The sequence below is a fragment of the Cynocephalus volans genome, chromosome 4 (assembly GCF_027409185.1).
Source record: "Cynocephalus volans isolate mCynVol1 chromosome 4, mCynVol1.pri, whole genome shotgun sequence".
NCBI classification, from domain to species: domain Eukaryota; kingdom Metazoa; phylum Chordata; class Mammalia; order Dermoptera; family Cynocephalidae; genus Cynocephalus; species Cynocephalus volans.
The window spans coordinates 63,643,774-63,658,476 of record NC_084463.1 but is presented as its reverse complement, the minus strand read 5'-3'; the positions used below and the strand labels follow the sequence as shown (position 1 = coordinate 63,658,476).

The 14,703-nt window shown below is 36.0% G+C and overlaps 2 pseudogenes; one reads left to right on the top strand and one right to left on the bottom strand.

The window, feature by feature from the left end:
* LOC134376166 (probable ATP-dependent RNA helicase DDX10) overlaps positions 1–4,638 on the top strand; it is a 44,156-nt pseudogene extending 39,518 nt beyond the window's left edge.
* Positions 4,639–10,194: 5,556 nt separating this feature from the next.
* LOC134376164 (large ribosomal subunit protein uL15-like) lies at positions 10,195–10,624 on the bottom strand (annotated as a pseudogene).
* Between the last annotated feature and the right edge of the window lie 4,079 nt (positions 10,625–14,703).

Below are 14,703 nucleotides of genomic sequence, written 5' to 3'. Positions count from 1 at the left end.
TCTGCCATGACTATTTCTGTTTATCTCTGGCTAGCCCTGAGTGAACTCTTTTTACTTCTGTGTTGGTGGCATTTATTGCTGTGGTTGACCTTCAGCACTTATTTACAATTCTGTGACTGTTCTCTTGACTCTCTTGCTTCTGTGTTTTTGTCTTTCCTACTCAACTGAGCGTTAGATAACAGAAGACAGGGATTTTCATCTTCTGTTTCTTTGTGTTCTTCAGTTTATGCCTGACACAAAGTTTCTCAGGAAATAGTTTATTTGGTTAATTATAAAAATTTCCCTTTGTATTTTATAGCTTGAATCCTGAAGAGAGTGCTTTGAGATTTTTTTCTTTTGTTTAATTAAAAATATTTCCCCAAATACCCAATTTCATTGTCTGTTTTACTAGTTGCATGTCATAGCTGACACTAAGGTATCAGGAAGTCTGTATGCACGTAACACAAGAAGCTTAAGTAACTACAAGATGCCTTGTGGCCCATGTTAGTACAAATTTCTGAAGGTGCAAGTCTGAAATAAGATTTTACTAGGTGAGGGAAGAGAAGTTACATGGATTGGAGGTATGTGTTTTATCTGAGCAGTGATCCATTTCTTATAACTGATGTCTCTGAACAACTTTATACCCAAGGTATAAATAAAATTCCCAGGAAGATTAATTGATTTCTTTAATATGTTTGCTGCCATGTTCATTAAATGACTGATTTTATTAGATCCTCTAGTGACTTGAGCGAGAAATCGTCTCCATGCTATATAAGTAGACATTTATTTAAGAAATGTCCTTTGGTTGGTTTCTTTCTTTAAGATCTAGCTCTTGTACTGTGGCACAGCCTAAAAGTCACTAGGAATTATAACGAGTGATGAAAATTTGATATGAGGCATTCAGAGCCCTAACTTTCTGCTGCCACAGAAGGTTAAAAACTGGTATTCTTAATATTTACCAGTTAGATGAATTTGCTTCAGCGTTTTTGTTCATCATACTGTTAAAATGTAAAAAGCAGGTTGCATTGATACAGATTTTCTTCTTGTTTAGGTACAAAGAGGATGGTGAAGCTTTATTAATTTTGCTTCCCTCAGAAGAAAAAGGGATGGTACAGCAGCTTCTCCAGAAGCAAGTACCTGTGAAGGAAATCAGGTAAGAGCTACGTGTTGTTTTTATGTTATTATTAGGAAAATAAGGACATGAAATTACTGTGCTTAATTATGTATACCAAATTCCCTTCTAATCCAATCAGCTGTCTGGTTTGTGACTTAAAAAAATAAAGACTATTTTTTTTTTATTAGAACAGTTTTAGGTTCACAGCAAAATTGAATATAGAAAGTATGAGATTTCCTTCATACACCATGCCCCATACATGCATAGCCTCCATTTACCAACATCCCCTGCTAGAGTGGTACATCTGTTACAGTTGATGAACCTAAACTGACACTTCATTATCACCCAAAGTAAGTTTATGTGAGGGTCAGTCTTGGTGTTGTATACTCTACAAGTTTGGACAGATATGTAAAGATGTGTATTCACCATTATAGTATCATACGGTATTTTCACTGCACGAAGAAGTTCTGTGTTGTCTATTCCTCTCTCCCCTCATCACCTCAGCCCCTGACAACTACTAATATTGTTACTGTTTCCATGGTTTTTTCTTCTCAGAATGTCATACAGTTGGAATCATACAGTATGAAACCTTTTGATATTGGCTTCTTTTACTTAGTAACATGCATTTAAGTTCCCTCCTTGCTTTTTCATGGCTTGAGAGCTCATTTCTTTTCAGTGCTGAGTAATATTCCATTGTCTGGATGTAACAGTTTATCCGTTCACCTGCTGAAGGACATTTTGATTGCTTCTAGGTTTTGGCAATTATGTATAAAGCTTCTATGAATACCCACCTGGATGTTTTCAACTCCTTTGGGTAAATACCAAGGAGCATGATTACTCGATAATAAAAGTGTGTTTGGAAGACAGTTGGGCAGTTTCTCACAAAACCAAAAGGGGCTACCGTTTTGCATTTTCACCAGCAATGAAAGAGTTCCTGTTGCTCCACATCCTTGTCTGAATGACAAGTTTCAGTCTCACTTGTATTTGGGCTGTTGAAATGCTTTGGCTTGATTTCTCTAAAAATAATTTGGAGGGTGGTTAGATGGAGGAAGAGTGGTCGAGGAGGTAGAAGAAACAGAATTGGCCACAAGTTAATAATTGTTGAGGCCGAGTGAAAGTTTTCTACCTTTGTTTATTTTGAAATTTTCTAAAATTAAAACAAAAAAAGGAAAAACAACCTCATCCACCACCACGCATTAATACCCCAGCTTTTCAGGAACAAAGTGGTTCAGTATAAAATCAGGGAAACAAGTGGGGTGTCTTGTGAAACCTAGAATTTTTCTCTCCTGTAGCCCCAGTGGGCAGAGTTAAGTACCATCCCTGTTGTATTATGCCTACTTTCCAAATAGAGAAGTCAATATTTATATTCTTTTGCTATTTGTTTATTACTTAAGATTGATTTTGTGTTATTTGACTAAAAATGAAAGCAGTTATAAAAATGATATTAGACTTCACTCTATTTTATTGAGGATCCATCTCCCATGGGAGACTCCTTTCTATTTTTGTAGAATTAAGAAGTAACTAGGGCTAATTGCGGTGTTAATCTAAGTATCTTTCACTCACTCATCAAGGGATGTTTAGAGAAAGTGTCTGTGTCATTTCCTTTCTCTTTTGATATTCGTAAGAGAATCAAATTTATGTCCTGTGTAATTTTGGTCTAATCTGGGTCATAGATGAGAAAAAATGTTACACATTGAAAGATAATACTGAGGAAAATAGGAAAAGATTGTGCACCATTTTTAGTCTCTAAAATTGAAATATTTTTATTTAACCTTTATCTTTTTGTTACAAAGAATCAATCCAGAAAAACTTACCAGATGTCCAGAAAAAACTGGAATCCTTTTTAGCCCAAGATCAAGATTTAAAAGAAAGAGCACAAAGGGTAAGTTGTTTTTGAACTGGATACATTTGTTGGAGTGGAATTTATGATAAAATTAAATTTCATCATCTTCTGTTCCTTCTAGGTTGCATGCTCATGTTTCAGATATTCAAGCAGTGTAATTTTCAGATAGATAAGTCTAACTTATTCCTTAACTTTGAAAAATGGTTTTCTGTTCATTTGCTTGGTAGCTGGCTAGTGTGGGGATTCAGACCCTTGACCTTGGTGTGTTACAAGGCTGTACTCTAACCAACTGAGCTAACCGGCCAGCCTGAAAAATGTTTTTTATATTAACCTGAGAAAATCTCTATTTGTCTATAGTCTTAGAAAAGACATATGGAAAATCCTCTTAAAGATAATTTTTAGATGTGTGATGGCCTGGTTTCTAGTATGTTTATAAAACATACTAGTATGATTTGAAAACTGTGGTCATAAAAAAAATGTAGTAAAATGGCCTTTGAATTGTCATCTATAGTTATTCTAGTATAAATTACAGTATAAAATTAAAACTTTGAAATAAAAAGCCTCTTTAAAAAGTATGTTCTCTTGTATAAGAAATGTAGGTTTGAAATGAAAACAAATTTACATGGGTTGCAATTTAAAATGTATTTGCTTTTGTTAAGATATTAACTTTCATGAAAGATTTGAATGGACGTTCAAATTAAATAACATACTGAAGAAGCAAAATTTCTGAAACAGAGGAGGAAGAAACCACAGTAATAATACTCTGCCAGTTCCCCAAGATGGGTTTTTACCCTGACTCTGAGGGGACAGATATAACAGTCTATTATTTGCTTAAAATTGATGGAAGTGTCACAACAGTGGTAGCGGGACTGAATTTAAAAAGTAGGCTGCTTCAGTTTATCCTAAATCCCCATTCTGTCCCTCCGTTGAATTCTTAAACATATATAAAATTAATCATAGTATTTGAATAGGAGTAAGAAAAAATATTAATATTCAAGTTTCATGTACTATAGTTTTAGAAGATTACTTACAGCTCTTTCAGAAAAATTACTTAGGACTAGATCACAAGATGCTATTAGTTTTTCAGTAAATTAGGTGCTCTGTCTTTAAATGTGACCCAGAAAAATATTTGTAGCCTTAGTTTCACTTCAGCTGCTGAAATGAAATGAAATGTTTTGACTGCAGTTTGAGTGATTTGAGAAGCTCATATTAAATCCAAGAGTTATTCTGTATCTAATACATGTCAGTATACTTGTGCATTGCAAAGATACATTGCTAACCATGATGTTTGACATTTGTTCATGCACTTTTTATCATGCGAGCATCACAAAATGATTTTTGATCTGCGTCTAAATAAATGAGATTTTCTATTAAGCCAGTGCTGCAATTCAGCAATCATTTAATTGCTCACTGTGTGCTTTGTACATTACTTTGTGAAGTGAGAAGGTATTAAGCGAAGTGGAAGATTAGGTTAGGTGTACTTGTAAAGAACCTTATATTGTTCATGAATTTGGACATATTTGAAGGAAATTTAAATAGTTTCTCCTTTATTTGTTGAAGCATTGAATTGTAGGTGCCTACAAAATTGGATGACCAGGGTGATCCACAGTTGTACTCCTGCTTCCGCAAAGCCTTATTTAAATTTAGTTGCTGCTATATTACTTTTAAAGATGATTTTGAATTGGATATTTTCCCCATGTAATAATACATAGACTTCTGCATTTACAGCTCTAATTATATTTTCCTTTGTTTCTATTGTTTTTTATACCCTCTTTCTCCTCCACTATGTAAACTTATGAAGGCCGAACTGTTTTGTTTGCCTTTATATCACTCATAGAAGCCAAGGGTTTTCCTCAGGAAAAGCAAATGGATACATGATTATACAATTCTTTCTGTACCATACATCCAATATTACATATTTCTGATTCTTCCTTTGTAATGTCTCTTCTGAAACTGTCATCATGAGAATAAGGTAGTATAGGGTTTTAAAAATTCTTTACTTCGTTCAAGTACATAGTCATTTATTTAGAAGTAGCTCTTTACAGGTGTGACTTAGAGGACTCATGCTTGAATACCATTGTAAGCTAGCTCATCGTTTAGATCTCTTTTATGATAATGGATATTAACATACATTTATGGAGCACCTACTGTTTAAGATGTGTTTGTTTTCTCATCCCAGCTATTTAGATTTGCAGCAAACTTGTATTAACTTGTGAATCTTATTTATGTTCCTCAGAATTTTAAACATAATAGTATGGAAGGAACTGTAGTTTAATGAATGTCATGGTTCTTGAGATTACATTTTAATAAACTGGGGAAGTGCTATGTCATATGAGGCAGGAACATCTGTTTTCATAACAGTATATCCTGCACCAGTGCCTGGTACATAGTTAATGCTCACTGAGTCTTTGGATGGCTGTGTGAATGAATAGATAAATATTGTTACACAGGGTTGGTAACAAGGAATTAACTGGTTAGGCTGTTGTGCAACCATCAGGACTTGAGTTGCTTGAGTTTTTAAAAGCTCCAAGTTGACTTCAAGGGCGTGGAAAATTTAATTACTTTGAGAGCCTTTTCTTAAGTAATAGGTGCTACCTTACTGTCTTTTAAGTGGTTGCTGAGACAAGGGACTCTTCTACTTTTGCGGTGCCAGCCGTTTCAGCTGTCATATTGGAGAGACAAAGTGGAAGCAAGATTGAGCACTAAGCTATATGGACCTCATCATATATATCACCAGTAGTCTTTGGCATCTTCATAGGATTTCGCTGCCAGTAAATAATTCTCTGTGGGATTATTTTACTGCTTATTGGAAGTCAGTGTCACGATTACTTGTTTTATACTGAGATGCACTCTGAGAAAAGGCAGTATAAAAGTGCATTTGTGCTAAGGAAATTCGTTTTCTCCAAGAAAGTGGAAGTCAGATTTCATGTTCCTTTGGGGCCACACAATAAAACCCTGTCTACTTTCCAATTTAGGCAAATATATTCAGGCATCTGAGACTTGATAATATGTAATGAGTGTGGGGCATTGATTACTATGAGAAGAGGAGGGTAGAAAAGATTAGGCTGCTTCACTGAGATCTACTGGCAGCGTTTTTACTGAGAGTGGATATAAGGATGTCACCTCTTAGTTTTGGGGAGTGAATGCCGGAGAGATCTGCTTTATGTCCTAACAGTTCAAAACTGCAAATTTCAAACTTTTAAGTTTTCCTTCACAGATCATGCTGTTTTATCCTTTTAGCCTTTACTCATGCTGTTAATGTCTGTTTGGAATACCCTTCACTTAGCTCCTTCTTGGCCTAATTAACTCATGATTTATTATGTTAAGGGTTGTTTCATCTGGGAAACTGCCTGTACAGTTCTGGTTATGTATGTGTACCTGTGGTTTCCAAAGAGCAGGGTGATCCTTTGGCATACAAGAAAGAAAATACTAGGTTTCGTATTTATATATTTATCTTGAGAGAAAAAACACTAAGCTTTTCTAATATTAGTTGCTTTGACACCGTCACTGTTTTCTCATATGTTGTTATATATAATATAAAAGTATAAAAATGTTATATATAATATAAAAGTGTAAGAGTGGGAGTTAGTGAAACACAAGGGGTTTGTATCAGTATCTGTACTTATTTGTTGGTTTTCTGCATACAGCAGTGTATTTTAATTTGTTGTGTGTGCTTGGTTATCTTAAACATCCAAATTTTGTGGTTATCCTCCGTGGTATAAAAGCATACTGGACATAATTAAGTCAAAAGTTAACTAATATTTCTACCTTGCTCTTGTACAGTGTGAGACCCTTGGAACACTTTCCCAACTCAAATGTTACCATTTTCAGTATTTTAGTTTCACATTTTCTCCTACCTCCAGTTTAGTCACTCCCTCCCCCTCAGAGAGCAGTGCTTATTATTTAAAACTACAGCAACATGTTTACTTATTTGCTCAAGTCTTTCTTGTGACCTACATTTTCCTTTTGGAGTTAGTTTTCTTCTTAAAATACCATTTTTTAGTAGTTCTTTCAGTGAGGGAAGGGTATGTTAGTAGTAAATCTTTTTGTGTCTGAAAATGTTTTTCTTTTACTCACAAGTGTTGGAGTCATTGGGTGTGACAGTTATCTTTGATCTATTATCCCACTGTCTTCCAGCACATGCTACAGCTGGTGTCAGTCTAATTGTCAGTGTTTGTAGTGATTTGTCTTTCTGATTGCATTTAAAATTTTGTCTGACTATTCAGTGATTGTTCTTGTACTTCCTGAACCTGAAGATTCGTCTTTTTCACCAGTGCTAGAAAATTCTCAACATTGTTTTCTGTATCTAAACTCCAATTTGATATATGTTGTCTCTTCATTTTGTTCATATTTTGTAATCTCCTTTTTATATTTTCTGTGCTGCCTTTTTGTTTAATTCCTCAGATTTATCTTCCAGTTTACCTCTGTCATCTTTTTGTGTACCTAATCTGTGTTTTTAACCCAACCATTGATGTTTAAATTTCTGTGCTGATTTTTCATTTCAATGGGTTATATTTAGTGCGTTTTTTAGTCTGCCCTAAGAAAAAGGTACTATCTCATTTTTTCTCACAGTTTTGATTTCTTATGTTTTTTAGTAAATGCTAAACTTAATAGAATTATGAGGTAGATACTCAAAAAAATAATTATCTAAATTTCTTGGGAATGTAAACTCCTTTGACACTGAATTTTTTTTTTTACAATATTTGTTAATTTAAAATAATAGCAAATGCTGCTTGCTAACTTAAAATGGTTTTTAATGAAAAATAATTGTCTTCTAAAATAAAAATTAGTGAGAAAATAACACCATTATATATTGTTAACCATACAAATCTCTTTAACATCTGCTGAATAGAGTTGAAAACAGTTGGATTATAATAAAATTTTCTGAGTTTAATCTGTTGCAATATATTCCTTTGAAGGATATTAAGAAAGTCTGGCCTTGCACAGATTTATAGTTGGAAAGGGAGGAATGTGTTAATACCCCTCTCAGATGTGTACATTCTTCTTTGATAGCACACCAGAACTCAACCAGTGATAGTTTCATATAAATTCTGAAACCACATCAATGAACCTTTTGTTCTTTGTTACAGTCAAGTCCATTGGTCTGTCTTGTACTCCAGAAAGGCCTTTTAACTGTATTTTTTAACCTCATGTTTTGTTTATTTGGAAAATATTCTCTGAGTTATGCAGATCTTCCAAATACTGACCTATTTCATTTTATAAGTATCAAAACCACATTTATTATCACCAATGGTCTCATTAGGAAAATCTTTTTTGGGAAGCTATCCAGTGCACAGTAGATACAAATTTCCCACAATCAAATTTGCTCTTAAAGCTTGAATTTTATCATTGGCAATAAATACTGTCAGTTTTCTTTGAAGTAATAAGCTCACTTTGTGCATTTTTGAGGAGATGTCTGTAATTGACCAAGGCTCAAAACCATTGTCAGTGCCCTCCTGCCAGAGACTACCAGGAACACACCTGTAGTGGACTGAATTATGTCCTCCCCCAAACTCACTGAAGTTTAAATTGTGTCCTCCGAGTTTTATGTTTTAGAATCTTAGCCCACACTGTGACTGTTAAGAGGGTGGGAAATCCTATTATGGTAATTGAAAGGTGGAGCCTTAAATAGGTGATTGGATTGTAGGACCATGCCATAGTGAATGGATTAAAAATGGAGGTCAAGGGCGTGGTTCTGGGGGCTTTAAAAGAAGAGGAGAGTCTGTCTTGCTCTCTCTGCTTCAACCATCTTGCTGTGTGAGACCCTTGGTCACTGTCACCACCATCAGATGGACTTTGGAATTCCCAGCCTCAGAAACTGTAAGCAAACAAATTTCATTTTCTTCATAAATTTCCCAGTTCCGTGTACTTTGTTATAAGCAACACAAAACAGACTAATACACCTGAGGTTGAACAAGTTGGGTTAATTACTTGTGGTGGCAAGGGAGAATGCACACCATGAAGAACCATGGGGCATCTCAATAAGAATTTATTAGACAGGACTTACTGTAGGACTTGGATTTATGTTAAATGATTCAGTGGAAGGTTAAAAGAAGGGGGCCGTACTCTGGATTAGATGCTGTGGGGTAATTGGGGTGATTCTTTTACTGGTTTTCTTAATAAATCTCATTTAAGGAGGAAGCAATAAATGGAGGCTAAAGCTTTAATTGGTGAAGGAATTGTGGTCACTCTTATTAGCTAGGAAAGGAGGATGTTTAGTCATCTTGTGGTTTGGGGAGTGTTGATGTTTTTATTTTTGTTTTTGTCTTGACCCATCATGGTCAGTGTCCTAGTCTGATGTTGATGTTCTGTTTAACAGGAGAACATGAAGGCTTAGTTGTGAGGGTCAGGTCTTAGCAACATCAAGACTCTGCTGATACCAGACCAGCTTCTAGCTTTCAGGGCTGCTCTTGTTTTTTTTGTTACTGTGGTTTGTCACTTGTTCTTGTGAGTAAAAGTGGTGCCCATTTAAAAAGAGTCTAGTTCAGTTTGCAACTCAATCTCACAAGTGCTTTTCCTCAAGATAACTTTTATATTTCACTGTGCAACAGAAGTGCTTTACGAATACTTGCCATTTGGCCACGTGGGGTATTAAAAAGTCTTGTAGCAGGCTGAATAGCAGTCTCACAGAAGATATGTCCATATCCTAAGCCCTGGAACCTGCCAGTGTTACCTTAATTGGACAAAGGTTCTTTGCGGATATAATAAAGATCTTGAGATGAGATCATTTAGGGTTATTCAGGTGGGTTCTAAATCCAGTGACAAGTGTCCTGATGGGAGAGAAAATACACAGAGACAGAAGGAGAGAAGACACAGAGAGTCAGTGTGATCATGGAGGCAGAGATCGGAGTGACATGTCTATAAGCCAAGGAATGCCTGGAGCCACCAAAAACAAAGAGGGAAGGAATGGATTCTCCCCTTGCAGCCATTGGAGGGTGTGTGTGGCCTTGCTAATAGTACCTTGACTTTGGACTACTGGCCTCCAGAAGTCAGAGAATAAATGTCTGTTGACAAGCCATGAAATCTGCATTAATTTGTTATTATGGCAGCCTCAGAAAACTAATACTTATACTCAAGGGTTAAGATTTAATGATCAGTTTTTACTGGTTTATGGAGGGCATTTTAAAGTGAGACTGGCATCTTTTATTACAAGCATGTGATGGTAGAGAATATCTGATGAGTACAGTTTGTTGATGTCTTTGTTTTTGTTTTTAAAAAAGCATTTGTTAGCATTTAATGAACCTCTCTCCATGTGGCTTCAAACCACTGGGACAGAGACCTTCCCTTCCCCCCAAATCTTCTCAGCTTCTCTGCTGAAGAATTTGGCCTTCATGATGACAGGCTGCTTTGGGAGCTTTCCAGAACTTTGCAGTAGCCTGATCGCATCTCATCAGAGATTGGAGCCGCTCCAGTCTTGTTTCTGACAGCATTTCCCTGTGTCTGTTCACTGACCAAGGTCCACAGTTTATCAAGGTTGACAGCTAAGCAGAAGCTTTGCTTCCTCTTCAAGTGGTAATGCCTCATACCACCTTTCCCAAAGTAACCTGGGTGATATTTGTCAAAGTTGATCCTGTGGTGATACATGCCACCAGCATTACTCCTGCCTCCCAGATGCTGCTGGTGCTTGCCAATGCAGCCGTGGCTCACGTGGCCCCTAAGTTTCTAGATCTTCTCAGTCTGGATGGCATGGTGGCGGCTGAGGTGAAAGAGCACCAATGTCTTGATCTGTGCCAAGGTACCAACAGTTTTACCCCAATGCTGTTTTTGTGTCATAACTGATAATGTCAATATGGTGAAACATCAGTATTGTTATGAACAAAGTTTTGACCTTGCAGACTTATTGAAAGGGTATTTGGAGTCTGTGGACCACACTTTGAGAACCAGTGGCTGAGGGAACCTGACCCAGTTGTAGAACCCAGATAGAAGATGAAGAACTTTCTTCTTTGAGACTCTATGTGGAGTACAGGATATTGAAATCACTATGTTCTTTTTCACTGCCATCTCAGATATAAAGTGTAGCAGGGTGCCTTGTGTACATGGTATTTGTTGAATTAGAACTTTTTATTTACTGTTATGAACATTATGGTACTTGAATAAATGAGCAAGTAAGAATGATTTCTCTCATCATTGAAGAGAGATCTATAAGTAAGAGAGTAGATCTTTTACTTATAAGTGACCGAAAGCAAACTCAAGACTAACTTTCTCTTCTGCTCACTCAAGATAATTGGCTGTTGCTTTTAGAGATTTACCTATCAAGGTAGCAGCACTTACTATTGGTGCTTTACTTGTCTTTTGGTGAGGTCTGCTGGTCTACCCGCGTTCTTTAACTATCATGGTTTCTATTTTGGAACCTATAAAATTTATTTTTTTGTTTATGGTTCTATTTTTCCACCAAATTAAGTCTAGGAGGTCCATGAGCCTTTTCTTTCCCCTCCATGCTTCCCACCGTGTGTGCATGCACACACACTCAAAGGCACAAATGCACCTTTCACTTAGTTATGTAGTTGTTTGTCAGCCTTTTCCTGGAATCTGGTTCTATCATTCATTGCAGAATTATAAATTTTGATATTGAAGGGTTTGCATTAGTTTATTTATAGCAGAACTGAAGAGGACAAAATATAGTAAGGGCTTTAGTTTATATCTTAGTGTTGCCTATAAAAAGTAGTTTTAAACTTACTAATGTTTAAAAAAAAAAACTTGTATTCTCATTTAATTGTTTTGGAAAGTGCCATAGTGCTGAGAAGGGAGATCCAGCCCTGCAACTGCTAGTGTGAAAATGAGTACTGGGCCTAGAAAAACATAAAAAGAAGCTATCTTGCTTTCCTTAGAAAGGATAGAAAGTACTGGTTCCCAGAGATGCACAAAGATGAGAGGCCGCACACATGAAATCACATAGTGGGTGGACAGAGTGAAGGTGTTCTTAGGAAAAACCACCACAACAAAAACTGGTATTGCAAAACCATTACTGTGTAAGCAATTAAAGTACTTAATAATACTAGTTTTTTTTTTTTTTTTTTTTTTTTCCCGATTGGCTTGGGGCTACTTGACAATCAGAAGGAGAAATCAGGCTTGTTTTTTATTTTTTTCCAGTAGGAAATGTGAAGTAATTGAATTGATGCTGTGTTCTGTATGTAATGAGAGAATGGATCTTGCCTTGGTTTATTGCACCTTGGTGAGGTGGGAATCATCTGTCCATTGGCCGTGTGGCTAGGCTGGCATCTTGTGGGCATTGCCCTGTGAAGGTACTTAGGTTGTAATTTCTTCACTGCTGAGTTATTTACTATTCATCCGCTTAACACAGTATATGGCTTTGTTAACATCTGTTGTTTTCTGTTGTCTTCTCTTTCTCTTGGACTTTGGGAGTTTATATTTAAATTATTTTTTGTACATTTTTAAATGTATTCCTTGCTGGAGGCAGCAAAGTGGGTACACTCAATTCATTATTTTTAACTGGAAATATCTGCCTTGGTTTAGCCTTTGGCCTTGAATTGTACCTCAGCTGTTTTCTTAAATCCCTGAAACCTGCACCTGTTTACATTAGAAAATATTATTTGCATTCCATTTTCCCCATTCAAATCTATACCCTTGTATTAGTCTGTTTCTATTGCTGATAACAGAATACCTGAGACTGAGCAATGTCTGAAGAAATGAAATTTATTTCTTCCAGTTTAGAGGCTAGGAAGTCCAAAGTCCAGGGAACACAGCTGGTGAGGACCTTCTTGTTGGTAGTGACTATAGCAATGCAGCATACCTCATGATGAAATGGTTGAGCAAGAGAGAGAGCTAAGCTTCTCAGTTGCTCTCCTTTTTAAGCTATCAGAACCATGCCCATTACTCCATGAATGGATCAATCCATTCTCAAGGACACATTCTTCACAGTCTAATCACCTCTTTAAGGCCCCACCTTTCAATAACCATCACAAGATTTCCCATCCTGTAAACACTGTCAGAGTGGGGATTAAGTTTCTAATACATAAAACTTTGGGGACACATTCAGCCAATAGCAGCCCTCTGTAGTATTTCTTACACTGTATTCTGTATGTTTTCCCCAGTGAACATGAGTTTTGAGCTTTACTTTTTATAGTTTGTATTATGGAAAAATATGTGTATAGGCATGTTAAATATGCCATTTCATACCATTTGCTGGTATGCTTTGAGGGTGGATTTGGGCATCCGGTCCCTCTCTGATCTAGTGAAAATCACATACTTCTCACTGTTAGGAGATTACTACATCTACCGGTGATCAGTTTCTAACTTGCTGGAGTCAGAAGACACCTCAATTTATATGACTGGATGGCTGGCAGCATAGTGGTCTTTGGTAATGTGTTACAACTTCTTACCAGTCTGGGCTCTTATTGAAATAACTCAGTACCAGGTAGCTTTAGGAGTGACAGAGAACACAGTGAAACATTTTAAAAACCTATTTAGAGTTAGACATTGGCACATTTAAATGGTTGGTATTGCCAAATGCATCCAATTCCGAAAGAAGTGAAATAAATGTTCATTAGCTCATTAGTGAAATGAAGGAAACATGGTGCATATAAGGGTGAGTTGTCATGGGAAATTACACAGAAATGAAAAATGTTAATCTTAAATTGGTTTTGCTCTGCATGCTGACTTTTAAAATGTGACAGGTTACATTGGCAGATGGATCTATGAAGACTGTGACCTTTGCAAGGAAGCATGCAGTACATTTGACAATTGAGTGAATGTATCAGGAAATAAATGAGTGAGGTACTTTGTTTAATTAAGGGATTGGTGACCAGCTAACTGAAAAAGATTAAAAAGGAATTTCTGCTAAGCCTTGGTATCTGTGTCGAGTTATGAAAACTGAAGCATCTATTTAGTTAAGTACAATATCTGAAAGCAGTGCCTGAGTATCTTGGTTTGCTTATGTAGCAGGTGGTAGCAAAGAATGCACTGACTTTCTCACATCCCTCCCTAAGTACTATTTAAAATTTAAATATATAACTGTAACATCAAAAAAAAAAATAATGTGACTTTAGAGCTACTTATATGCTCTACTTTTTTGTCACTTTCTCAACTTGTCTGCATATTTGTAGTTTTAATGCAATATCATAAAAATTGATTTTTTCTTACATTTTGAGGTATAATTTTCATACTGCATAGGTGCAGATTTTAAACAACTTCCTCTGTGCCCTGTCCAGCTCCCTAACATCCTCTCACACAATCACTGTTATTTCATTGACCAAAGCTTAGCTTTTCCTATTTAAGAACATCATATAAATATAATCATATAGCATGTACTCTTTTATGTGTGATTTCTTATGTTCAACATACTGTTTTTAAAATTAATTCATGTTAATGGAAATATCAGTAGTTACTTCATTTTCAGTGCTTCATTATATTTTATTGTGTAAGCATACAATATCTGTTTACTTGTAGGTGGACGTTTGGATTATTTTTAGTCTTTGGATAGTATGGATAAAACTGTGTAGACATTCATGTACAAATATTTTATGGAAATATGTGTTCATGTCTGGGTAAACACCTGGGTATGGAATTGCTGGGTACATGTATGTTTAACTTTAAAGCAGTAGTTCTCAATTGTAGGTGATTTAGCCCACCCAAGAACATTTGCAATGTCTAGAAACATTTTTGATTATCTCAACTGAGTGTGGAAGGGTGGAGGTCAAAGATACTGCTACCCATCGTACAATGCACAGAATAGTTCTCCACAACAAACAAGTGTCTGGTCCAAAATATTAGTAGTGCTGAGGTTGAGAAATTCTGCTTTAAACAAAAC